The sequence below is a fragment of the Caretta caretta genome, chromosome 5 (assembly GCF_965140235.1).
Source record: "Caretta caretta isolate rCarCar2 chromosome 5, rCarCar1.hap1, whole genome shotgun sequence".
Classification (NCBI taxonomy): domain Eukaryota; kingdom Metazoa; phylum Chordata; order Testudines; family Cheloniidae; genus Caretta; species Caretta caretta.
Window position 1 is genome coordinate 102,606,723 of NC_134210.1, and position 25,698 is coordinate 102,632,420.

General features: G+C 43.1%; 2 long non-coding RNA genes across 4 annotated transcripts in view; one reads left to right on the forward strand and one right to left on the reverse strand.

The window, feature by feature from the left end:
• Positions 1–18,584, reverse strand: part of LOC142072204 (uncharacterized) — a 31,870-nt gene extending 13,286 nt beyond the window's left edge. For 2 of the 3 annotated variants that reach the window (XR_012668606.1, XR_012668604.1), the window contains exons 1-2: positions 9,184–9,272; positions 7,612–7,794 (exon numbers count right to left, since the gene is read on the reverse strand). This is a non-coding gene — a long non-coding RNA (uncharacterized LOC142072204). Of the gene's footprint in view, positions 1–7,611; positions 7,795–9,183; positions 9,273–18,491 lie in introns of those variants that run through there. The other variant, XR_012668605.1, reaches the window with a different exon arrangement.
• Positions 17,943–25,698, forward strand: part of LOC142072203 (uncharacterized) — a 77,231-nt gene continuing 69,475 nt past the window's right edge. The window contains exon 1 of the long non-coding RNA XR_012668603.1: positions 17,943–18,512. This is a non-coding gene — a long non-coding RNA (uncharacterized LOC142072203). The remainder of the gene's footprint in view (positions 18,513–25,698) is intronic.

Here is a 25,698-nt window from a genome sequence, read left to right on the forward strand (position 1 = left end):
AGGAGGAGGGAGAAAATTTGTTTTTCTTAACCTCGGAGGACAGGACAAGAAGCAATGGGCTTAAATTGAAGCAAGGGAGGTTGAGGTTGGACCTTAGGATAAATTTCCTAAGTGAGCTGTAGCTCACGAAAGCTTACGCTCAAATAAATTGGTTAGTCTCTAAAGTGCCACAAGTACTCCTTTTTGCTAAATGTCAGGGTGGTTAAGAATTGGAATAAACTGCCTAGGGAGATTGTGGAATTGGAGATTTTTAAGAGCAGGTTAGACAAACACCTGTCAGGAATGGTTTAGATAATATTTCATCCTGCCATGAGTACAGAGGACTGGACTAGATGACCTCTCGAGGTCCATTCCAGTCCTTTGATTCTATGTTTCTGAGTTCTCAGTGTGCTGCTGAGCAATCTGTCCTGGGCTGCCTCCTCTCTTTCCATCCCTGATGTTGCTGCCCACCCACTGCTCCATAGTTAGACCCTTCCTGCTCAGACTCCCTTCCTGCATGCTCTGTGACTTCTGCTAGCCAAACCTTCCATCACCTCCAAGAGATCTGCTTTACCATTCAGCACCTCCACATAGGCTGTATTCTAGTGCGAAAGGTCTCTGGTCATAGGCAGTTAAATCCGAACTTCCCAGATCCGGATTTTCCTGAGACTTTTGTGACTCAGAAGTCGTAGAACCTGAGCATGAGCAGGTTTCATATTCTGAACCTTTGCAGTCATTTGGCTCATACTCAACAAAGAGATTCAAGAATTTTTCCACTTCTATGGCCCTAAGAAGGGATACAGGCTCCAAGATGTTGAGGATCAATGGGGCCAAAGACCATATTAATCAAGTACACAAACAGCCTGCAGAATCACCTTTCTGGTTATCAGAGGACACACTGTGAGGGGTATGAACACCTCACAGGCAGGGAGGGCTGTGGCAGCAACTGAAACATGAGTGTTGACACTTGAACCTCTCCTATTTCTTCATCAACGACTGCTGGGCAGAGCTGTCACTCATGTTGCAAGAGGATTTAATCCAGATGCTGCTGCACTCTGTGCCCCAGGTAAACGGCATCTTCCCTTTTCTGTCCTACTGCTTGCCCTACTGGCTGTCTCTGTCCATTTCATTGTAGGATGTAGTAACAGTGGCAGCCTTCTTCTATCCTCCCTTCTGTATCTCCTGCCTCTTTTCTTACATATATGTTTGTTGCGTTTTTGATTAGCTGAGCCAGAAGGGGAGGAGCTAGGGTTTACAAATAAACTACTGTCTTTGCTTCCTTGCTTCCATTAGGTGAAGTCATAACTCTTTGTGTCTCTTCCATTGCAGGGTGAGAGAAGACCACGATACATTCAATTGCCAGTTAATAATTTCCCTGCTTTGATAAATTTTTCCATAGCTGACCTAGCCTAAAGCACTTTGTTATGAGAACATATTTTGAATAATCTATTTACATATTCCAGTGATACTGCTTTTTGGAGCTAGGTAGGAGTCGGACCAGAACATAATGTCCATTATACTGTGGCGCACACAGACATATTCCAGCCGGCTGAGTTTTGGACGAGGAACAAGGTGCGGCAGAATTCTTAGCCTGGCTCTGACACTGTTGATGGGTAAGATAATTTATCTTGTGCCTCACGTTCTCTGTTAAAGGGGCTCAGAATGCCAACCTCATAGGTTTGTTGGGAGTATTAATTAGTTATTGCATTATTATTATTTTATCAATTAACTATTTGATCTATGGGTCCACATACCTGAGATGATGTGAACAGAATTCTGCTCAGCTTGAAGATCGCAAATTATTTTGTCACACAGCCTGATACTATGCGTGCTGGAGAAGAATGACCCACAAGGAGCACATGTAGGAATCCTGCAGCCCTCAAAGGAATCAAAGGGTCTGTTTGGAAAACCACAGCTTGAAGGAATAGATTTCTATGATAACTTGTTCCAGACCTGGACAGCTGGTGCCTTAATATGCATTGGATATTCAAGGACACCATTCATACAGTGTCAGGTGCCTTTCAGTATACCCTCTCTGTTGCTGCTTTATTGTATCTACTGTTGTACTTGGCCCTCCCAAATTATCTGCTATGTAGCATTTTCTCTCACATCTAAATGTGACAGTTTAGACAGTAGGTGTTATATCCTCCAACCAACAGATGGAGATAAGAAAACAAACACACATTATGACTAGGATGGCTCCCCAATATGTCAGCATCTTTCTGGGCCACCTTGAGGAAGAATCTCTGGAAAAATGTACCACAAAGCCAACAATATACCTGACGTACATTTGATGATATTTTCATCTTCTGGACCGATTATTTAAACTTCCTCTTAGATTCCCACCGCAACTTCAACAACCCCCACCCCTCCATGAAACTCTTTCTAGAACATTCCAGAATCAACTTCCTGGACACCATGATTAGCTTCAATAATGGAACCTTACAAATGACTACTTACAAAAATAGCCATGGATCACAACACTTAACTTCACAGATCCAGCAATCACCCCAGACATACCAAAAAATCGGTTATCTATAGCCAGGCATTCAGCTACCACAGAATATGCTCCATAAAGAATGTCCAAGATACACACCTTACACACTTAAAATCACCTGGACGCTAAAAACCATGGACTTAACAGAGACACTGATCTTTATGGCTCATTACAACAATTTGTAACCTACTGCCTGCTAACACTTAGTGCCCACTTATTTTAAGTGGTCCCGTATGGTATGTGTGAACCCCTTATGCTCGAAAAACTCTCCCACTATGTTCTTAGATTAGGTATACTGGTTGCCTTCTCTAGACCTGAGGAAGAGCTCTGTGAAACTCTAAAGCAGGTGTAGGCAACCTATGGCATGCATGCCGAAGGCAGCACGTGAGCTGATTTTCAGTGGCACTCACACTGTCCGGGTCCTGGCCACCGGTCCCAGGGGCTCCGCTGCTGGCCTGAGGTACCAGCCACTGGCGCCCTGCCAGCTGAGGTTCTATCCGCCAGCCCCGCTCAGCCCGCTGACGGCCCCGGGTCCTGGCCACTGGTCCTGGGGGCTCCGCTGCCAGCCAGGGGTACCGGCTGCCAGGCCCTGCCAGCCGGGGTTCGGCCACATGGAACAGTGCACTGCATTTGACGTTGAGATTAGAATGTACATCCAAGAACTGGAATCAGAATTTTCTGACAGATTTCAAAATTTCCAGCGATTTGGCCCAATGCTTTCTTTTCTAATTAAACCTGAAAAGTTCAACGAAAGCGACTTGGATTTGTCTGTATTTCAGTGGATGGGTGTTGAAGATTTAGAAATGCAGCTCATTCAGTTAAAAAGCTCAGAATTGTAGGCATCAAAGTTTGGAGATCTGCGGAGTGCACTTGAAGCTACCGAGAGAGATCACGGGGCCTCTATTCTGACCTGCTGGACGTCCCTGCCAGTGAAATTTAATTGTTTGAAGAAAATTGTGTTTGCAATGCTTTCAGCATTTGGATCCACATACCTGTGTGAACAGGTATTTTCACACATGAAATCTGTCCTCTGTCCCTCTTGCAGCCAGTTAACAACTGATCACGCAGAAGCCTGTGTGCAGCTTAAAGTATATAAATACGTGCCAGACATTGGAAATTCAGCAAGGAAAAGCAAGGGCAAGGATCACACTAAACTGATAAGATCTGCATTTTAATTTAATTTTAAATGAAGCTCCTTAAACATTTTAAATACCTTATTTACCTTACATACAACAATAGTTTAGTTATATATTATAGACTTGTAGAAGGATACCTTCTAAAAACATTAAAATGTATTACGGCTCACGAAACCTTAAATTAGAGTGAATAAATGGAGTCTCGGCACACCACCTTTGAAAGGTTGCTGACCCCTGAGCTATATTTATCATAACTGGGGTGGGGATGGGGAGGAGTAAATCCAACATCCCATGGAACAGGCAGATCAGGTAGCACATGCTGTTGGATAGCCCAGCATGAATTCCAAAGCCTGTGGGACTCCAAGCTGAGAGACTGGCGGACAAAATTAATGCAAAATAAAATCTAGGGACATGTTTATTCAGGTGTTAGTAGTGTGTGCATAGATTACTGAAAAGAAAAAAAATGCAGACAATGTATTTGCTTGTGTAAGATGCCAGACTGACTTGAAATCTTGTTTATACACTGGCAAATACAGCCCAGGTAGTCAAGAAACCAGCTTCTCCATGTCACTTTACGAAAGAGTCTGAAATCTGACCAGGAGAAACCACACCCATAGGATAAAAGAGTAGAACATCCTTTGTGCCTCTTCAGCCTCTGGTCTTTTTAGACTGCTAAGGCTGTCTCAATCAGTGATCAGGATACTTGTTCGCTAGAAGCTGCAATTATGCTGCAAGTTAGATCATGTAGCTGATAAAACAGATATCTGGTGGGACCAACTCTTGTCTGCATTGCCTGAGCTCAACTTTTATCCCTTCTAACTTGAGCTAAATTTGAACTGGCAACCTATAGGTCATGGATTTCATAGCTTATTGCCAATCCTCTGAGCTACCTAGTCTCCTGTTTTAGTATTTACTGAACAATGGTTTCCTCCAGTTCTCAGCCTAATGGCTGCTTCCACACTGACATCACTAGTAATGTTGCATGGCAGAGTCTGGACTTCAACAACACAACTGGAAAGACTTCTGCAGTACTGGCAGCAATAAGAATTAGATCTAATGGCAGGCTTGAGATAGATCAATGGAGGGCTGCTTAAGCTAATGTTGGAAAAGAAGAAAGATGGAATACTGTGACGGGTTGGATCACAGAAAACCCCTTGGGAACTGCCAACTGATGTGTTGAGACTACTTTCCAGGTTTGTTTTCCCTGGCAGCTTGGGACTTCAGTGCCCTGCCTGGTTTGAGCCAGACATGCTAGCTGGCTGCAAACCCAGACCCAGGTCTGAACCACATCTCCTAACAGCTGCAGGCTTAACTGAAAGCGGTTTAGGAAGTGTTCCTCTCTCTTAACACTCAGATGCCCAGCTCCCAGTGGGCTCCAAACCCCAAGTAAATCCATTTTACCCTGTATAAAGCTTATACAGGGTAAACTCATAAATTGTTCATCCTCTATAACACTGATAGAGAGACATGCACAGCTGTTTGCCCCTCCCCACCCCCCAGGTATTACTACATACGCTGGGTTAATTAATAAATAAAAAGTGATTTTATTAAATACAAAAAGTAGGATTTAAGTAGTTCCAAGTAGTAACACAACAAAGTGAATTACCAAGCAAAATAAAATAGAACACGTAAGTCTATGCCTAATATAGTAAGAAAACTGAATACAGGTAAAACCTCACCCTCAGAGGTGTTCCAGTAAGCTGCCTTTTACAGACTAGACTCCTTTTAGTCTGGGTACAGCAATCATTCACACCCCCATGGTTACTGTCCTTTGTTCCAGTTTCTTTCAGTTATTCTTTGGGGGAGGAGAGGCTATCTCTTGAGCCAGCTGAAAACAAAATGGAGGGTGTGTCGGTGCCCCCCATAAGGCTTTATAGAAATATACATATGAATGTATATAGGACATAACTAGAATGTATTTTATGTTACATATGCCACGTAACAGATCTCTGTAAAGGTTATGATCTACTGAATCTATTCATCCTATTTGTATGCATGTATCATTTTTGTATTCAAAGTTATGAATATTGGCTGTGTGCTTGTTTGATTCTAAGTAGGTATTAGTGAAGCAGTTGGTCAGCTTCCTGAGAAAAGACTATTCTCAGTAAGTGCCCAATCAAGAAGCCCTTAAGCCAACAATGAACTTGGAGATGCCAATCCACATCTGGGCTTTCCCAGGAATGTGGCTTGGCTGGTAAGGAACTCAGTCATGCATGGACATGTGACTTGCCCAGGTGACGACTCCAAAACTCCATTTTGTAGCTGGACTTTGCATAGGAGAGAGGAGGGGATCTCCACCTCTTAAACCCCTTGGAGATCCCTCCATTTTGTCTTCAGCTGGCTTAAAGAGAGAGCCTCTCCACCCCCAAGGATACCTGAAAGAAACTGGAACAAAGGACAGTAACTACAGGGGGTGTGAGTGATTGCTGGACCCAGACTAAAAGGAAACTAGTCTGTAAAAGGAAGCTTACTGGGTGAGGATTTTATCTGTATTCAGTTTTATTACTGTACTAGACTTAGACTTGCGTGTTTTATTTTAGTTTGCTTGGTAATTCACTTTGTTCTGTCTGTTACTACTTGGAACCACTAAAATCCCACTTTCTGTATTTAATAAAATCACTTTTTACTTATTAATTAACCCAGAATATGTATTAATACCTGGGGTGGGGGGCAAACAGCTGTGCATAGCTCTCTATCAGTGTTATAGAGGGTGAACAATTTATGAGTTTACCCTTTATACAGGGTAAAACAGATTTATTTGGGGTTCAGACCCCATTGGGAATTGGGCATCTGAGTGTTAAAGGCAGGAAAACTTCTTAAGTTACTTTTAGCTAAGTCTGCAGCTTTGGGGCACGTGATTCAGGCCCTCGGTCTGTGTTGGAGCAGACTGGTGTGTCTGGCTCAGCAAGACAGGGTGCTGGAGTCTCAAGCTGGCAGAGAAAGCAGGGGCAGAAGTAGTCATGCACATCAGGTGGCAGCCCCAAGGGGATTTCTGTGATCCAACCTGTCACAGAGGGGTTTCCCAAGGGTTTAAATCGACTTTCTCTTGTGGGTAGACACCCCTTTCTCCCCCTGTGTAGAATCCCAGCTACAAAATGGAGTTTTGGAGTCACATGGGCAAGTCACATGTCCATGAATGACTCAGAACTTACAGGTAGCAGCCATGGTTCACATGCTACCTTGAACGTCCTCAAGTAGGCTTCTTATGTGGATTGGAGCCTTCCAAGATCCATTGTCTGTTAAGTGTTTCTTGATTGGGCACTTAACTTGCAAATTCCTTTCTAAAGAAGCTCCCCAAATGCCTTACTAAGGCTACTTAAAATCAAACCAGTACACAGCCAATATTCATAACTTTGAATACAAAAATGATACATGCATACAAATAGGATGAATAGATTCTGTAGATCATAACCTTTACAGATATATGTTACATGGCATATGTAGCATAAAACTTATTCTATTTATGTCACATATATATATTCATAAGCATATTTCCATAAAGCCTTATGGGGTGAAACATCACAGAATACATTCAAATCCTTTCTGAAAATGTACTTCTTCCATGAAGCCCACCAACTATAGTCCTCCAACATATGTACTATAACATTAAAGAGATTTCTGCAACTTTTAGACATTGCTATAGCTGAATCTCTGATTTACGCTTTTATGTTAAACTTTTGACCCTTTGTCAGGTTTGCACAGTGGTCTTAGACAAACAACACAGCAGAATTGTCTACCTATCAAGATGTAGAAGTGGAGCTACTAGTTCTTTGAATCACATCACATCTGAGCAGCTATGCCAGGTATGTTTTTTTTTTCTTTCTTTGAGATTTATCATTTGTTTATAGCCCCAGGTATAAAGCTTTTAAACCAACTGTGTTTACACAAGGTTCAGACTTTTGGCCTAACTCAATTCTAACAGTTTGGCCAGCCAAACAATGCCAGAACTGTACTCCAAAACACAGTTCTGATTAACCCAAAACCTTACTGAACACTCACCCAGCATTGGAGGTAGTTCATATCAGGATCCATATTTTGCAATTGTCTTCTGTTTCTGAAATAGGCTGGTCCAAAACTCTAGTTCTGCACATGTCCAAAGTTTGCTCAACATTTGAAAGCATTAACAGGATTTTTTCAGAGGGTTACAAAAAGCATTCATGGAAAAGCACTGCTCTCCGGCCACTTTTGGAAGGAACAAAATGAGGAAATTATTATAATTTTGACAGGAAAATATAAACTACATTTCGTACATAGAAAGCTGGCTTACTTGTTTGCCTAAAGATACTTTAAGATTCCCCTTCTCATGTCTACTAGATTATAGAATCATTCTGCTGCATCGTGGATCTCTTTTAAGGAGATACAGTCCTTTTTTTTGGTTCCCCTTTCATTTTTTTTCTCCCACCCATTGCTCTCCTTTAATTTCCTTTCTCATGCTCCCATATACTTTTTACAAATGTCAAAATATTGGTTAATGCTGTTTATTGATCTGCTTTCCTCTCTCAGCTGTATGAGCCAGTTGGTAAGGTAACAAGGTGCTGGTTCAGTGTGTCAGGTTTTCCCAAGCAGCCAGAAATTCTTTGCGGCTTCATAGCCCAGGATGATCTGATACAGAGATCAATAGGGTAGACAGTTCAGTTTCTTAATGCAATAATATTAAAGCCCTGAAGTCAGCTTACTAGGCACTATCAGCGGTGAAGAGAAAATAGTAGAATCATGGCAGAACTGCAAAAACATGAAGGGAATGAACACTAGAAAATGTGGAATAAACCACAAGTGTCAGCCTGTGAGCAAAGAAAAGATATTTACATTTCAGTTACTTTATATGCACTGGAAAACAACCAAGATGTTTTCTGTCACCCCTCTGAGCATTTCACTTGTATGTTTTACCCACTTCCCTCACCCTTCATCTGTTTTTTAACTGTTTTATGTTGTGCATTCTGCAGACCAGGGAATGTTTCTTCTGACATGTTTGTACGGCACTTAGCACTGGGGGGGCACTCCCGATTGGGTGTTACCATAATATAAATAATAAACACTAGAAACACATTTTACCTGCAGTTAGCTGCCATTGACTCTCTGGGGCAGGGACTCTCTTTTTGTTTTGCATTTGTACAGCACCTAGCACAATGGAATCTTGATCCTTATTAGGGCTTGTAGGTGCTATAGTAATACAAATAATAATTGCCATTTGCAAATCTCCCCTACAATGTATAACAAAACATCCTAACTAAAGCCTTTCTCTGGAAGCTCCATATTGTTCCATTTTCTTTATCCCATTACTGAGTTCTGTGCGCGTGTGCACACCCCTGCAGTCATTTCTTACTGTTTGAGTGCGTGAAAGTATGATAGCGTAATCTGAATCCCAGTATACCTCAGCACCTGGAAACAGCAATAACCTCAACAAGAGATTAAATAAATAATTGGTATTGTGTAAGAAGGCATTTGATTAGCTGAAACAGATTCCCACTCTACTGATATCCAGTATAACATTTAGAGGTTGGAACTCTTTTTCTCCTTTTAAATCATTAAACTCATAATAAACCTCAGTATGTGTGTTTTCATTTTCCTCACCTCTGAACATATGGTACTACTGAATCTTGGTATTGCAGGTGTGGCATTGGAGGTGTTGGCTGTCTAAAATCAGCAAGGAAGGAAAGGAAGACAGCAGTCTGTTCTAAGTATAAAGAGAGGGAGACTTTGTTTAAAAACTTTATTAATTTGATTTATAAAATTCCAGTAACAAAATATAGGTACAGGAACTCCTCACTTAAAGTCATCGCGGTTAACGTTGTTGTTACATTGCTGATCAATTAGTTAACATGCTAGTTTAAAATTGTGCAATGCTCCCTTCTAAGTCATTTGGCAGCTGCCTGCTTTGTCCACTGCTTCCAGGACAAGCAGCCTTTTGCAACTAGCTGGTGGGTGGTTGGAACCAGGGTGGACCAGCAGCCCCACTATCAGCTCCCCGCTCCCTTAATTTCCCCCCACTGCCATGTGCTGCTTCTGCCCTCTACCTTGGAGCTGCTCCCTGAGACTCCTGCTTGCTGTGTGGGGGGGAGGGGAAGGAACTACCACCAACAACCTCCCCTGTAAACCAGAACAACAAAGCAGAGTTGACACAAACAAAACACAAAGAAATAGTGGGCCGTTTCCACGCCTCAATGAGAAGTTCCAGTGCTTCATTATTGTCACTAGCTGGTGCAGAATGAGGATATAAATATCAACACTCCCAAGCCTTTGCTTTCTCATTCATGACTTAAAATGGAGATCCCCAGTGAACAGTGCTGACTTCTTCTGGGTTCAAAGAAAACTGAGGCAAGATAAGGAAGTGCCCAGGTCTCTACTTTCTGAAATAAGAAGAGAAAGGAGGAAATACACTCTGTGCCTCCTGCATTTGGGGTCTCCTTCCCTTTTTTAACTTGGGACTTTTTACAATTAAAATACTTTTTGACATTAAGACTTTCATAGCTCTCTCCCTTGGGCACTCACGTCCTCAGTGGTGGTTTGCTCTTGTTGGACTAATTATAATTAAGAGTCCAGAAGTAAGGGAAGACAAAACTGAGTTTAATAAGTTTAATTGAACTGCACAGGCGGGAGGGTATTTGAGTTTCAAGAGAAAGCAAACTCCCCACAGGATATCATGTGTCAACACATTACACCAGTGAAACAAGCAGGAAGTAATTATGCATTATCAGAATTTGTGATAACGAACTCTCATTGGCTGATCATGCTTTGAGGTCTGACACTTTCTAACAGCTTAATGATAGCTGCCTTTTTCTAATGAACTCTTTAATGAATGCCAAAGAGACTTAACTACAGACTGCATTTTAGAAGCTAGCATTTTCACAGCTACACAGGTAGATGAATCTGATAGCAGAGAGCTTTGTATTCAGCTATTTCCTTTCTGCAAAATTAGGTAAGCGAGCACTGTTTTTAATACATCAGCTTTGAGAAGCCCTTACTTTATTTTCACCAATTTAGTTTCTGTTTCTATGGAAATACAGACAGGAAAAAGGTGGGCAGTAGGGAGCTGCCTGAGTCCCAAAATCCAGTCTTTGGCTACAGGCCAAATTTTGGAACCTGTGTCATTTGGGAGGCATTCTGCCTGTATCAACCATAGCCTAGTCTCAGACTACTGCTAGCTGCTCTTTCTCTGGGCGTGGCTGATACGTTTGGGATTAATATGGCTAGGCTGCTACTGGATGCCTCTGCTTATTTCACATCATGTAATGTGTAGCTTTGTTGGTGTTGTGCCCACAGACCCCAATCAGAATTGGGGCTGGGTTGCACTATGTGCTGTGCAACCACATATGAAGACACAGTTCCTGTCCTGAAGAGAACACAATTGTCTAAGGTCACAACTGTGCCAGTGGATCCATGCAGGCAGACTCCTGCATTCCCACCGAGCCTCATTTAGTGTTAAGTTATTTTTAGGGTTAATCAGGTATCATAAAATGGCCTTGCCGTTCAGCTCCTGGAATAGTTTGCTGACACTGGGAAGGGAGCCCTCCTTTTTCTCGAATTGGTCTTTATTGGAAAGAAATCGATCCATTCTTTTTCTTTGGTTTTCCTGGTTGCATCAAGTCACTGTGGCTTGATTTGTCCATCCCTTAGTGCCTGCTAAAGTCTTCCTTAGAGGTCTGTAGGTTCTTTCCATGTAAAGCTAGCCTTAGGTGTTTATCTAGAGAGCCTTAGGTATTAGCTGATTTAAAAAAAGCAGTTAAGTATTTGCCCTCCAGCTCATCTGGGGCCCACAGTAGCACTATATTTTTACTGCAAGCTTGGTTTTCCAATTCAGTTTTATAGGTAGGGGCTTGGTTTTCTTACTAATGAGCATTCAGTTATTTAGTTCAGTTATAAGCAATTATTTTCCCTCCCTGCTCCTTAGACTCAATTCTAACCTGCCCTAACTCCAACTCTGATGTATCCGTGTGGTTTTTCTAAGAGGTCTTAGGGATTAAGTCATCTCATGTGGCATCTTTGGCCAGCGTAGCATTTGGTGACCAATCAGGCTTCATACTCAGCTCTCCAAGGAGCTGGTGAATGCTATCACCAGACTTTTCCACATTGCAGAGCACTGCCTCTGAGTCAGTCCTGCGAGATGGAATAATCCCTCCACTGTGGCAAATTCAAACAGTCTTACACTGCTAGATTTCTATTTTTTGACATTTTCAGTTGTTCCACAATCTTCACAATGTTTTATCTCTGCTACCTAGGGGAGCTTGGCAGTGTCTGAAAAGGTCCTTTTTAGGATTTTAAGATTAAAATAGCATGGGTTAGAAGTGCTATCTTCCAATTGGCTGGTTAGATTCACCCAAGTTTCTTTTAAACATTCTATAGAATTTAATGTAGAATTATATCTCCATTTGAATTTTGTAGGATGGCTCAGTAATCTATTAAACTCCATATGTTCTTAGTCTTCATCCCTATTGCATTTTGTCAGTCTATTCCATAAGGCCATGGTAGCCTTCCTGTCCTGAGGAAGGCATGCAGGATAGAGGGAAGATAACCTCCAAGAAAGGCAGGGATTTCTGGTCCAAGTCAAACCAAATTCTGGTCCCATAGAAGTCAGTGGAACAGGAGTTTAGCCCCTACTGAATGCCAAATTGATCAGGTTACATTATTTTTTGAGATACACCAATTTCCTGACTCCCTTACAACTGATGTGTTACTTATATTATTGTTTCCAACATGACTAATGTTGAATCCAGGATTTCAACAGGCATTACACTTGTTCATTTGTGTTTGCATTGGATGAATTTGACCCAATGTCTCTACCGTCTCTAGACTATTTCCATATCCTCTGGTCCTTCTAAGCATTCTCTCCAATTCTGTTGATTTTTTTTTTTAAATGAGGGCAAAATTACCCGTTTTATGCCATCTGTCCCAGAGTCCAACCCCAATGGAAGGTTGAAAGAAGAGGTCCCCTATGTCTGCAAGTTCACTGTCAGCCCAAACCCAACAATGCATGTAGCTCCCAACTAATCAGATCAGATGTAAAGGTGAGCTTACAGTCTAGGCTGGATGTGGCATGATAAAGATAACCCTCCCCTATCCCAAAGCAGGCTTACACTAAACATTCTGCAGTTGTTTTTGCAAGGTTCATATATTTTTTTTAATTATTATTACTAAAATGTTGTTAGGCTGGTATAAGCATGTAAGTCACTGTTGAAGGGAATAGGAGATTGAATGACATTATTGGATTAGAGAGGACGTCCCAGGCACGGGGAACGATGCAGGAAAGCACAGAGATGCTTGTGGGAGTTGAACTCCTAAGGTCAGATTTGTTACTTCTATGTAAATCTGGAATTGAATCATTAAATTGAAATTGCATTGGTGTGAATGAGATCTGTCAGGCCCTCTCCTCAGGGTTCCTATAGAACTTCACCAGATTCCATGCTTACTCTGGTTCCTGATTCTGGTTAATTCCTGTACATGGCTGTTTCAGCCATTTCTGGAGCTCCAAGAAAGCCCCTCCAGTTGAGTATCAAACCATGTAAAAACAATGAGGAGTCCTTGTGGCACTTAGAGACTAACAAATTTATTTATGCCCAAATAAATTTGTTAGTCTCTAAGGTGCCAAGAGGACTCCTCGTTGTTTTTGCTGATACAGACTAACATGGCTACCACTCTAAAACCATGTAAAGTATCACTGGGTCAGCTACATTACAAGCATGGGCATGCTTTGTATGTATGCATGTACTGAGGAAAGAGAGAAGCTGGAAAAGAATCACTCAAAACATTGACCCAAGAAAGTTAGACCAAATTCGACTTCTCCTGTATGTAATAGATTCAAGAAGTGTTTATTTCACATGAGTGTTTTGAAGCCTAATTGTGCAATTTATACACCGACTTTGACAGCTACATAGCATCTACATGGTAGATGAAAGTACAGAAATTCTGCCATGCTTTGTGTTTGTTACTTATTCTGGTGGTACATTTCCATTAGCACTTGTGGAGGAGCAGATGTCTTGAATGGGATTTTTAGAAGTGCTTAGGCAGGTTACACACCTAGCACCTTTGAAATCAATGAGGAATGCTTAGGCGCCTCAATTCCTTTGACAACCTGGCCCTTAAGGCCTGATTCGGAGGCCCCGTCTACATTACCCGCTGGATCGGCAGGTAGTGATCAATCTATCGGGGATCGATTTATCGCATCTAGTGTAGACGTGATAAATCGATCCCCGATCGCTCTGCTGTCGACTCCAGAACTCCACCAGGGCGAGAGGCAGAAGCGGAGTCGACAGGGGAGCGGCAGCCATCGATCCTGCGTCACGAGGATGCGAAGTAAGTGATTCTAATTCGATCTAAGATATGTTGACTTCAGCTATGCTATTCTCGATCGATCGATCCGCCCCACTAGTGTAGACCAGGTCTGAGAGATGCTGGATGCTACCAACACCAGCCAAAGTCTGTGGGAGCTGCAGGTGCCCAGTACCTAAGAAAATCAGGCTGCAGGTGTCTAAAGTTGGGGACCCAGAAACTGAGGACTCCAAAATTAGTGGCCTCTTTTGAAAATTTGGCCTCACCATGCTTTTCTAAAGCCTTTCTTTGTAATCATCACAGTGGTAAGGCCAACATATACATGCTCCTCAGGCATACGGAGATCCCTACTCCTCAGTAACTGTTTTCATCACACCTCTGTTTGCAAGCTGAAGGTCACTGGTCATGCTGAAAACACATTAACTTGATGCATTTTATGTTTATAGGTGGTTTGGGTCCAATCAAGTTAATTCAGATGCTGGCAAGTGCATTTATCTCTACGACATATCCAGGTAAATGAGTCAGGCAGGGGAGCTCATATCCTTCTCTTAGAGTCCCTGGTCCAGTGATGGCAATGCTAACATCACATACTCATATACTATATTTATTTAAGTACCATGAATGGTCTTTACAGGTCACAAATAAAAAACAGTTCCTGCCTTCCACAGCTTACAGTCTTCAGGATAGACCCAGATAAATCAAGATTCATGGCAGGGACCTAGAGGAAGAGGTTCAGCTTTGACATTTTTGTTTGTCTTTTTCTCTTCTCTGATGTTAGGACACAGAAGGCATTTGGCCAATGTGGATTGGTGCTTGTGGGCCTTGTGCGAGAAATGGCTTTTTGGTAGCTATCCAAGGGCTTTCATATTTGTGTGGGTTTTTTTTCTTTCAACCCAGAAGGGACCATTAGATCATTTAGTCTGATCTCCTGTAAATCACAGGCCATGGAATTTCATCCAGTTATCCTTGTATTGAGCCCAATAATTTGTGTTTGACTAAATATGTCTTCCAGAAAGGCATCCAGTCTTGATCTGAAGACCACTTCTCTTGGTAGTCTGTTCCAATGGTCAGTCACACTCACTGTTACAAATGTGTGCCTTGTTTCCAGTTTGAACTTACTGGCCTTAACTTGTAGCCATGGGTTCTTGTTATGCCTTTCTCTGCTAGATTAAGGAGCCCTTTAGTATGTGGCATTTTCTCTTTGTGAAAGTACTTATACACAGTAAATCAGATCACCTCTTTTTTTTTTTTTTTTTTTAATTTGATAAGCTAAACAGTGTCTTTCACTGTCAGGCTCCTCCTGCCCTGCCCCTGGAATAATTTTTGTGGCTCTTCTTTGCGCACACTTTCCATTTTTCATATTTTTTCCCCAAAAACTATGTGCCACCAGAACTATGTGCAGTATTTCAGTATTGATCTCACCAATGCTATATAGGTAACATCATCTCTCCCCTCCTAGTGGCTATTCCCCTGTTTATACTTCCAAAGATTGCATTAGCCCCTTTTTGCCACCAGATCACATCTGGGAGCTCTTGTTTAGTTGTTTGTCCATTATGACCTCTAAATGCTTTTCAGAGTCACTACTTTGCAGGATACTTTCCTGCATTCTGTAGGTATGGTCTGCATTCTTTGTTCCTAGATGATCTTGCATTCATCTGTATTGAAATGCATTTTGTTTGAATGGGCCTGGTTTATCAGGTTATCCAGATCACTCTGTATCAGTGACCGATGCTGCTCATTCTTTACCACGCCACCAAACTTTGTGTTATCTGCTGAATTTATCAGTAGTGTTTTTTTATATTTGCTCCCAGATCATTGATGGGAAATGTTGAATAGTGTCAGGCATAGAACCAATTCCTGTAGAACCCATTAGAAAAACTCCAGTTTGATGATGATTGATTCCCCAATACTTTTTGAGATCTGTCAGTGAGTCAGTTCTTAATCTATTTAACATGCTTTACTTTCACCATCATAAACAAAATGAAAAGGAGCACCAAAATAATTTCATTCTATTTTCATTAAGCCATACCTTCCCCCCCCCCCGTCTTCTAAATGTAAAATATGCATTTTGAGAAGTGGAGATAAATATTAGACCAGATTCTTTGCTGACATATAACTCCACTGGAACCAGCTGAAATAGGCTCACAGAGTTCAATGCACACCCAGAGCATCATATGCTACCATCTCACAGAACAGTGGATGGAGGAATAGCTAGTTCAGTACTAACTAATTTATGGAATTGCCATTAGTGGATGGTGAGAAATAGTAGCTACTCTTAACAATCAGAATATAATATACATCCATTTGCATATCACACTCCTGTTGATTAAAACACCATTTCATGCATAACCTTCTGATGATACCACATCTATGAAACTATCTATTTTTACTGGCTGATACTAGGATTTTACTGAGCTGGTTAAACTGATAGCCCTATTGTCTCATGCATGCCATGCTCTATCTCCCCCAGCTGCACTAGCATCTGTCAGAAAACGGATTCTATTTAAATTACTGTAGCTGTAAATACAGTCATTGGCTAACACAGGATCCGCGTCTTATGCTTTGAAAATAAACATTTCAGCTTTTCCTCTGTGCTAATCTAGCATGTTCTATTAACATTGCAAAAAGAAAAGGAGGACTTGTGGCACCTTAGAGACTAACCAATTTATTTGAGCATAAGCTGTAGCTCATGAAAGCTTATGCTCAAATAAATTGGTTAGTCTCTAAGGTGCCACAAGTACTCCTTTTCTTTTTGCAAATACAGACTAACACGGCTGTTACTCTGAAACCTGTCTATTAACATTGTCTCCTAAATATTTCTGTGAACTTTAATAACCTGACAGTGTATTAATCTTTGTTTTTAGTACAATCACTGTAGCACCATCTTTACCCTTCTAATTTGAAGAATGTAGGCCCAATCCTGCTCCCATTTAAATGTAATGAGAATTTCCCAATTGACTTCAATGGGAACAGGCTGAGCTATTAAAAAAGCTAAATGCTCTTACATTCAAATTATGGAACACAAATTAAAGAACTTCATATGCTATTAACAAATGTTGGTGAGGTGTGTAACAGTTTGTGGTCTTACAGCTCTAGTTTGGGATGTGTGTAATGCCTATATAAATTAGGGGGCAGGTTATAATCCACTTGTTATGAGTGGAAAAAATGGTGTGTCCCATTTATGACTTTTATTTCACCTAGCACTTACACCAGCAGTCTCTAACTCATGGAAAATAGTGGGCCACAATCTCTCAGCTGATGTAAATTAGCATAGTTCTAATGACTTCAGTGAAGCTGTGCCATACCAGTATGCTCCAGCTGCTGAGGCTCTGGCTCAAAAAATGTATTGCACTACAAGTATTGTCTGATATTGTCAAGTATTGTCTGACTGTGATAAAGATGTAGTGGACTATTCTCTCTTTGTTTTCACATAGTATCTTTATTTAGGGGACTGAACTAATTTCTTCAAAGTTCTATTTGAAGCCGATAGGAATTGCCAATGAGCAGGGCGGTCCCTGGCTATTCTGGGGCTCTATGGAGGGAAGGGGGGAAACCACCCCCCAGCACTTACTGGCGGCACAGCTGGGGCCGGGTTGCTGCACTTCCCATCACTGGTGAGTGCAGGCCTGGCCATGCTGCAAAGCTCAGGGGAGTGGGGCTGGGGCGGAGCAGGGACAGGGGCCCTGGGGAAGAGCCGGAGCAGGGCTGAAGCAGCACGCAGCTGCGAAGGGCACCAGGAAATTTGGTGCCCCAAGTTTCCTGGTGCCCTACACAGCTGCGTACTTTGCGTATGGGTAAGGATGGCCCTGCCAATGAGTATTGGAGGGCAGGATGGCCCGAAGGAATGCAGGTTTCGGAGTAGCAGCCGTTTTAGTCTGTATTTGCAAAAAGAAAAGGAGTACTTGTGGCACCTTAGAGACTAACCAATTTATTTGAGCATAAGCTTTCGTGAGCTACAGCTCACTTCATCGGATCCAGTTTACCATATCCAACTCTTGATCCTCCTCCCTATCGCCTCCCACACACGCTTAGGTGCATTCAGTTTGCATCCCTAGACTCTCTGCTGTCTCTCAAGGATTCCATTGCAAGGGAAGAAGCTTTAAACTACACCTAGGGCTCCAGTGGGGTCCTGTTAGCAGAGGCTTTCCAATGCATCGTGCAAGTGCTTGGAGCCAGCTGCTGTGATCCCTACTCGCTGCCTCTGGGCTGGATTGCAGCACCGCGCGGGGGGCTGCAGCCTGGGTTCTGGCAGTGGCACAGGCGGCGAGTTATGCGGGCTCGTGGAGCCCTGGCACCAGGATTATTCAGAATCGGGGGCCCTGCTCCACCAGTATTTGGAGCTGGGTCTCTCCCCCGGCCCCCACCTGCCGCCCCGGAGCGCCCCTGCCGCGGAAGGCAAGCTTGCTTGCCTGCCTGCCTGCCTGCGCGCGCAGCTGCCGGCTGCTGTTGCCTATGGTAACAAGAGACGCCGGCCGCAGTTTGAGGCAGGCGGCTGACTGCGGCACCGGGGGCGGGGGCACCCACGTGCTTGGCAGCCCTCTTCCCTCCCCCCCACCAGGAGGAGACACTGAGGGGACTTCCGGGGGACCTGATCATCCTGAGGGGACCTCACTCACCTGAGCAGCTGCTGGGCTTCGGTGAGTATTTGATTCTGTGATCTGCCCCCCCCCCCCCCCCCGCCACCACTCCTGCCCCACACTGGGCAAGGGGCAGCCCCACCCCCAGTGAGGCTACCATGAAGGGCAGCAGGCTGAAGCAGCGGAGGAAGGAAGCCACGTGTGATGGCAGTCCCCTCCCCCCTCCACCACCCCCCCACCCCCCCGGGGGGGGGGGGAATTCCTGAGCCGCTGGGGCTTGGGTAAATTTTGTGACACCCTGCCCTCCCCCCGCCCCGCAGCCACCACTCCTGCCCCACACTGGGCGAGGGGCAGCCCCATCCCCCACCCCCAGTGAAGCTATGGTCAGGGGCAGCAGCATGGGAGGCCACACATGATGGCAGTCCACCCCCCCCCCCACCAGTACCCACCGTAGGGGAGGCGAGGGGGCTTCCTGGACCTGAGTGGGGCCCTAGGAGCATGTGCAGAGTGAGTGTGCGGCGGGGGGGGGGGGGGAAGAGGAGGGGTCTCTCACCCGGAGCTCGCTGCTGCCGGCAGGGAGGGGCGGGGGAAGAGTCATCTCTGACCCTAACCCTGGGACAGACTGTCTCCACCCCAAACTCTTCGTCCCCAGCCTTGCCCCACCCCAGAGCCTGTGCCCTCAGCACCCCAACCCTGAGTCCCAGTCCTGAGCCCCCTCCTGAGTGTGAACCCCTCATCCCCAGCCCCACCCCAGAGCCCTCACCTGAGGGGAAAAACACGCAACTTAAATTTGGCAATCAGTTTAGGGTATGATCATGTTTAGCACAATACTTGATTATTTTACACCCTTTAAAGTATATAATTGGTTGTATACAGGTGTTATGAAGTGGGAATGTTCTTAACGTTTTCTCTGAATACTGTGTGGGTGCCTCAGTTTCCTCTATGCACTTAAGGATCTTCGTGGATGAGGGTTTCTGATTGCTCTAGAGCCCTAGAGAGCCAGTGTGATGCTGTCTACAGAGAGAATGGCCGACACACTGTCTCCTGGCAACTGATGGCCTGGGCCCCTCCCCTGCAAAGTGCCAACTGAAAGTGTTGGAGAACAAAGAGATCAGGTGGCCGCCTTGTCCAGAAAAGACACAAACCTCAGAGGAGGGACCGGAGGTAGTGTCCGTTTGGAGCTGGCTGGGGAAACTGGGAGAGGCCCAGAACTTGGGTCTGGGCTCCCCACCCCCAAGTTGGAACTGACTGAGGGGTCCTGTTTTCTGTACCTACAACAAGCTCTGTTGTATACTGTGTTCCTTCTGTTTTACTGGCTGGCTGAGAGTCACGTCTGACAGTGGAGTTGGGGTGCAGGGCCCTCTGGCTTCCCCAGGAGCCCCGCCCAGGCAGACTCACTGCAGGAGGTGCATGGTGTGGCAGACAGCATCACACTGGCTCTCTAGGGCTCTACAACAATCAGAAACCCTTATCCCACCACCTAGATCCTTAAGAAATGCATAGGGGAAACTTAGGCACCCACACAGTATTCCCACTTCGTCACAACAGGTACAACAAAATATAATATATTGAAGCAGGCGAGTGCTGCTTCTGACTTTACACTTTTAATTGACCCTTGAAATCTAGTGGCGCCGGTGCTTTGTAGCTTCATTTTATCCCAGCAACAAATTCTTGATTTGTAGGACTGCTAACAATCAACAACCCTAACCCTATATTTGTTTTAATTTTAGAAAGTATTTGCTTTTGAGGGTTGTTGATCAAAGAGTGCATGGTTGATTCCGTGTTCAAAAGAGTATTAATAACTTTGATATTCTTAGTTAAATATTTTTTTCTTACGATAGTGATATTGTGCAATAAAGGGAAACTTTATTTCCAGTCCATTTTTACATTATTTAATAAAATATATATTGGCTTACAGGGCTGGGAGGAGGGGGGGGAACTAGACCCATTCTGGGCACCACCAAAAATTATACGAACCTGCCACCCCTGGGCAGTGGAGTGAAATGGGGCCAGTTACTGTACATTACTCCCAGGGTTTCTTTTCTAGCCCTGCTCTTTTCTGTCAGTTCCATTAGACTTTGATTGTCTGGAATTGTTAAAGTGATGCTAGATTGGCAAAACCCTCTTGGCAAACAAGCTCTCAAATTGCAGTTAAAGCTCTCTGAGGCCCCCTTTCAGGCATGAGTATTCAGTTAATTAATAGGAGATGTTCAAAGACTCAATAACTCTATATGAAAGGGGAAAGTCCACAGGATAACTCAATGCTTGATAGGTTTCAGAGGAACAGCCGTGTTAGTCTGTATTCGCAAAAAGAAAAGGAGTACTTGTGGCACCTTAGAGACTAACCAATTTATTTGAGCATGAGCTCAAACTGATGAAGTGAGCTGTAGCTCACGAAAGCTCATGCTCAAATAAATTGGTTAGTCTCTAAGGTGCCACAAGTACTCCTTTTCTTTCAATGCTTGATGTACGGCTTTGCAAATGCAGCCCACCTAATTTGCTATGGTACCTTGGGGAACAACAGTGCTGGGGCCTAACCCCTTATTATCATGATATAAGCAAATTGCTCATTTAAAGAAGTTGTCAACTTTGGCAGCAAACTGTTAACCTAAAACAATATTTAAAAGTACAAATAAAAGTCTCTCTCGGGTGTGCTGAGCAGCTGTGCCTGCTGCTTTCACATCCAGTCTCCTACAGCCGTTTCTGGGTCTTCATGCTTCCTACGTAGCTTGTCTTCCTCCCAAGAGAGACTATACCTCCTAGCATCTCATATGGTTTTGTAGTTGTAAGTCCCAAAGCGGGCACCAAAATGCATCAAATTTAGGTTGCGTCTGAGTCGTGCTCACACTAACGTAAAATACAATTGGCAGTTTAGTTGAAAAGATACCTGTTCATCTCGGGGTTTGGTTAAAGGTACAGTTAGCTGGAAACAGGGTCCAGAGCTGAAGGGGAAAAAAATGTGATTTCAGATTGCCAAAGCAGAAAGTTCAGTGTGTGACTTCAATTTAAGTGAATAAGCATGTTAAAGTCCCTTCCAGGCTCCTGTGGATTGTAAGGAATTTTGCCGCTGCCTTCCATGATAGAGCACAGGTCTGTGAGATTAATGTCAGCCCTGCATCAGGGTAGCAGCAAGACAGTTGGACATCTCACAAAAATTGTTCCATAACATCCGCCCTGCAAGCAGAGGGGGCTGAATTAGAACATTTGGATTGTCTACTCCCCTTGCTTCAGCCCTGCTGCAGAGTAGGGGCAGGGAATTTACAGGTACTGACCTGGGATTAATAACAGCCTCTCAGGATAGAAGTAGCAGAGGCATTCAAGAGGTAGGTAGCAATTTCTGTTTTATGAACAAATTTATGCTCAAATAAATTTGTTAGTCTCTAAGGTGCCACAAGTACTCCTTTTTCTTTTTGCAAATACAGACTAACCCGGCTGCTACTCTGAAACCTGTTTTTCTCCTAGTATTTGAGTGTATGACTTATTTTTCTGTCTTGTCCTCAACTTGCTAATCCATAGTTAAAAGATACCAAACATCCATTGCCCTGGAAAGCATAATTGAATCTTTTTTGTTCTTTCTGATCACAGGTTTTTTAAGTGTACTCAGTGCTGCTCCCACCACAGGTTTTTCAAAACATCAAGAGCAGGTGACAGAATCACTTCCAGTATTTGTATTTACACAATGTGGAAATACTGAGCAGTTAAAAAAGTTAAACAACAAATATTTGGGTCTTTGTTGTGGTTCCCTCTCCCAACAAAATCTGAAAGGCTGCTTAAATCCAATTCTGATGTTATTTTAGGCCCTAATCCTGCAAATTGCCCCAGGCAAATGAATCCCTGCACTCTCGCAGAGCCCAGTTGAAGTTGATGGGGCTCTGCATAGGTGCAGGGATCCACTAGTACAGAACCGCTATGGGACTGGGCTTATAAAGGCCCCAATCCTGCAAGGTATTGAATTCTTAGCGTTGAGCCCTGACAAGGGAACTGCTTACCTGTAATGGCCCAAAGAAAGTAAGGGGAGATTTTGTTTCTCTGATATTGTCTTCATTGGTTGTGGGGTTTGTGGTTTTTTTTTTTTTTTTGGTGAGACTATTGAGATGTAAAAACCAAATTGAAGAAATTTTTAATAATTTAGAGAATAGCTATGATTTAAAAACTAGTTCTTTCTGCTTAGCATCTTGGTTTATTCTACTGCAATTCTGACATTTTAGTAGACCAATGTTGTCTACTAAACACAGCTGTTACTGGTTGAGATACTATGAATCTTATATGTAGAGCCCTGCAAATCTGCAGACATCCACCGACCATGTTTGTGGATTACGGATGGATGCAGATCCAAATTTTGCATCCGTGCAGGTCTCTACTTACGTGAAAGCACTGGTTTCTACCTGTACCAGGTGTTGCAATAGCAGCCTCAAAAATAATGTTGAAATTCAAGTTTAAAAACTAGTCTTCAATTGTGTGTGATTTTTAAGGTCTAAAACAAGAATAGCGTAGTGTATGCAGTATTATGCAGAGTAACATTTATTTGTAGCACGGATGGTATATAAAACAACAGGTATTTAATCTGTCACTGGCTTCATCGACGAGAGAGGGTTTTTTTTTGCTGCTAGTTGGTCCCAGAGTGAGTATAGCAAATCTTTAAAACAGTATTTTAAGACCACCAGTGAACACCCATTTGCTGCAGAATGTAATGCTGGTGATTCTATAGGTGACAAATTTCCTCTGAATCAGTACTGGGGTAGAGGGCATTGTGGGGTTGGAGGTGCTATCTTTTAGGTAGGTTCTGGCCATTTTAAAATTATTAGGGGTCCATGGTAAGTTCTGAATGTGTAGGGGTGTTAACCCCAGTGTAGTGGCAAGTTCTCTTCTCTGGTAATTATATTTTATCTTTCAAAATTCTCCTTTGGTTTTAGTTAGGTACAACATTCTCCTTCAATTATTGTCCTAAACTGCCATGTAGTTTTGCTTTGCATTGTTAAATAGCTGTTATGTTACACCCATGAGGTGGCTGCACTTTGTGATCTCAAAACATCATCCTTACCGCACCTCACATTCTAGGTAAATTTCATCTAGCAAGCAGGGTAGTTGAGAGTCATAATTTATTAAACTTTGTAAAGCTCTTTGAGATCACAAGTGAAGGTGTTTAAATAACTAGTATTTCTATATTTAATATAAACCGGGGGGTGGGGGTGGGGGATGTGCATAATAAAGTATGATATTCTTCCCCTCCTCTAAGCAGATGTACAGAGGCTGAGCATAAAAACTTGACAATTGTCTTAGATAACTAAATAATGTTACCTCATTAATTGCAGAATTCCTGAGTTATTTCCTATACTATTTTTATTTTTCATTTTATAATTTAAGCCCCTATCCTTGGCTCTAGACAGTTTAAGAAATGTTTGAAATAGACAAGATATAAAATATAGGGAATACTGCAAATGCTGAAGTACCGCAATATAAGGTGAAACTGGAAAATATTAACCATGACCACTGTAATAAAAAAATTTATTAGAACTTGCCACTACACTGGGATTAAGACTCTACACATTCAGAATTTACCATGGTAAGTTCTTGTCACCTAAATTCTACTCATGCTGTTGCTTTGTGCTGCTGCTACCTAGCAAGTCTCCTAGTGCTGCCACTACTGTCAGGAAGTGAAGAAGGTGTCAGGTTGCTCCTGACACTACTTTTACCTCCCATCTGTTGTTACCCAGGGTTTTCAGAACCCAATGCGGTGGTAAAGTTACTGTTTCTCTCCAGGCATTGCCAAGAATAAATCAGTGGGGGCACAGTTTATTTGTCTGATAAATAATAGATACAAGCAAGATAGAATGCTTTCATCTAAAACTACTTTTTTATTAGATTTTAGGTGCACGCATGTTGTCACAGTTGGGTTAAAGCACTTAAAAACGTATAGCTACCCAATAAGTCTGAAATGGTTCCAAGGGCTCAGCAGCTGGTCTTCGGGGGGGGGGGGGGGGGGCACCTTCCATCTAGCCGCTGGGGAACTCAGCTGTCAGATCCTTGCCCAAAGAAAACTTCCTTGGACTGGTCCAAAGCAAATTCTTTCACCTAATCTTTTATAGTTAACTTCAAACAAAGCACATAACCTATAGTGACTCCTAGTGGGTCACCATAGTAACCTCTAATAGGTCACCAATTCTTCTACTTTCAGCAAAACTAGAAATGTTTTAATAAGAGATAATGAGTAGTCATAACAATATCTTACATATCAGAAGCGCTCAAGACCAAGGTCAGCCATCCAAACATTCCTTCTATTCTCACAGTACATTCACTTCTTATTCTGTCCTCCCATTCTGATAACATAACTGCATGTTTGCAGTTTTGTTATTTGGCCTTGCCTCTCAGGGCCTAATATTTTTTCCTAGCTATGCAATGTTTGTTCAGCCTCAGCCAGCTGAAAACCACACACAATTGCTGACTGCCGTACAGTAAACTTCTGGGGTAACATGCAGGAATGTCAAATTCTGAGTAACACTGTCTCAACAGTCTGCCTAGCTCCTATGATGGCCCTTGGAACAGAATTAACAGACTATTATATACGTGCCAGAGATGTGCTTAGTGCGGCATGAGGGGAAAAAATATAAAACTCCCGTCCCAAGGAGCTTACAATCTAAAAGATAGACACAGATAAGGCAAGATGTACTGGGGAGACCCAGAAAAAGTTGTTAAGCTAGTATACCACCCCCCGCCCCCATTCTTCAACTAGGTAACATTTGGGACAAAAAGACATTTGACTGACCTGGTTTAGTGTTTATGGGCTTTGTAGCTAGAGAGATTCTTCATAAGGGATTTGGATGACAACAGGTGGGGTTCTGGTATGCTGGAAATGGCATGTCAGTCTATGCTTGGAAGGCAGCATAAAAGAAGACAGCAGAGGGGAAAAAGGAAACGAAAAGGGTGATAGTGCTGGCAAGCTGCCTTGAGGGGCAAAGGAGGACACAATAAGAAATGAGATTACTTTCAAGGCCCTACCATTTTGAAAGAAGCAATGGTTGGCAAAGGGAGCAAGTGAAGGAAAAGTGGTGTCATCTGGTGGCTGGGTGAGGAAGATAGTTTTAGCATTTGAGCTTTGGCTGGATTGCAGGGAAGTGAGAAGGGTAATATTGGGAAGGCCAAAGAGGAGGATGCTGCAGTAACCAAACTGATAGATAACCATGGACAAGCATCTTAGCAGTTGGGGAAAGGGTTGGATTTTCAAAATGTTGTGGAGAAAGAAGCAAAG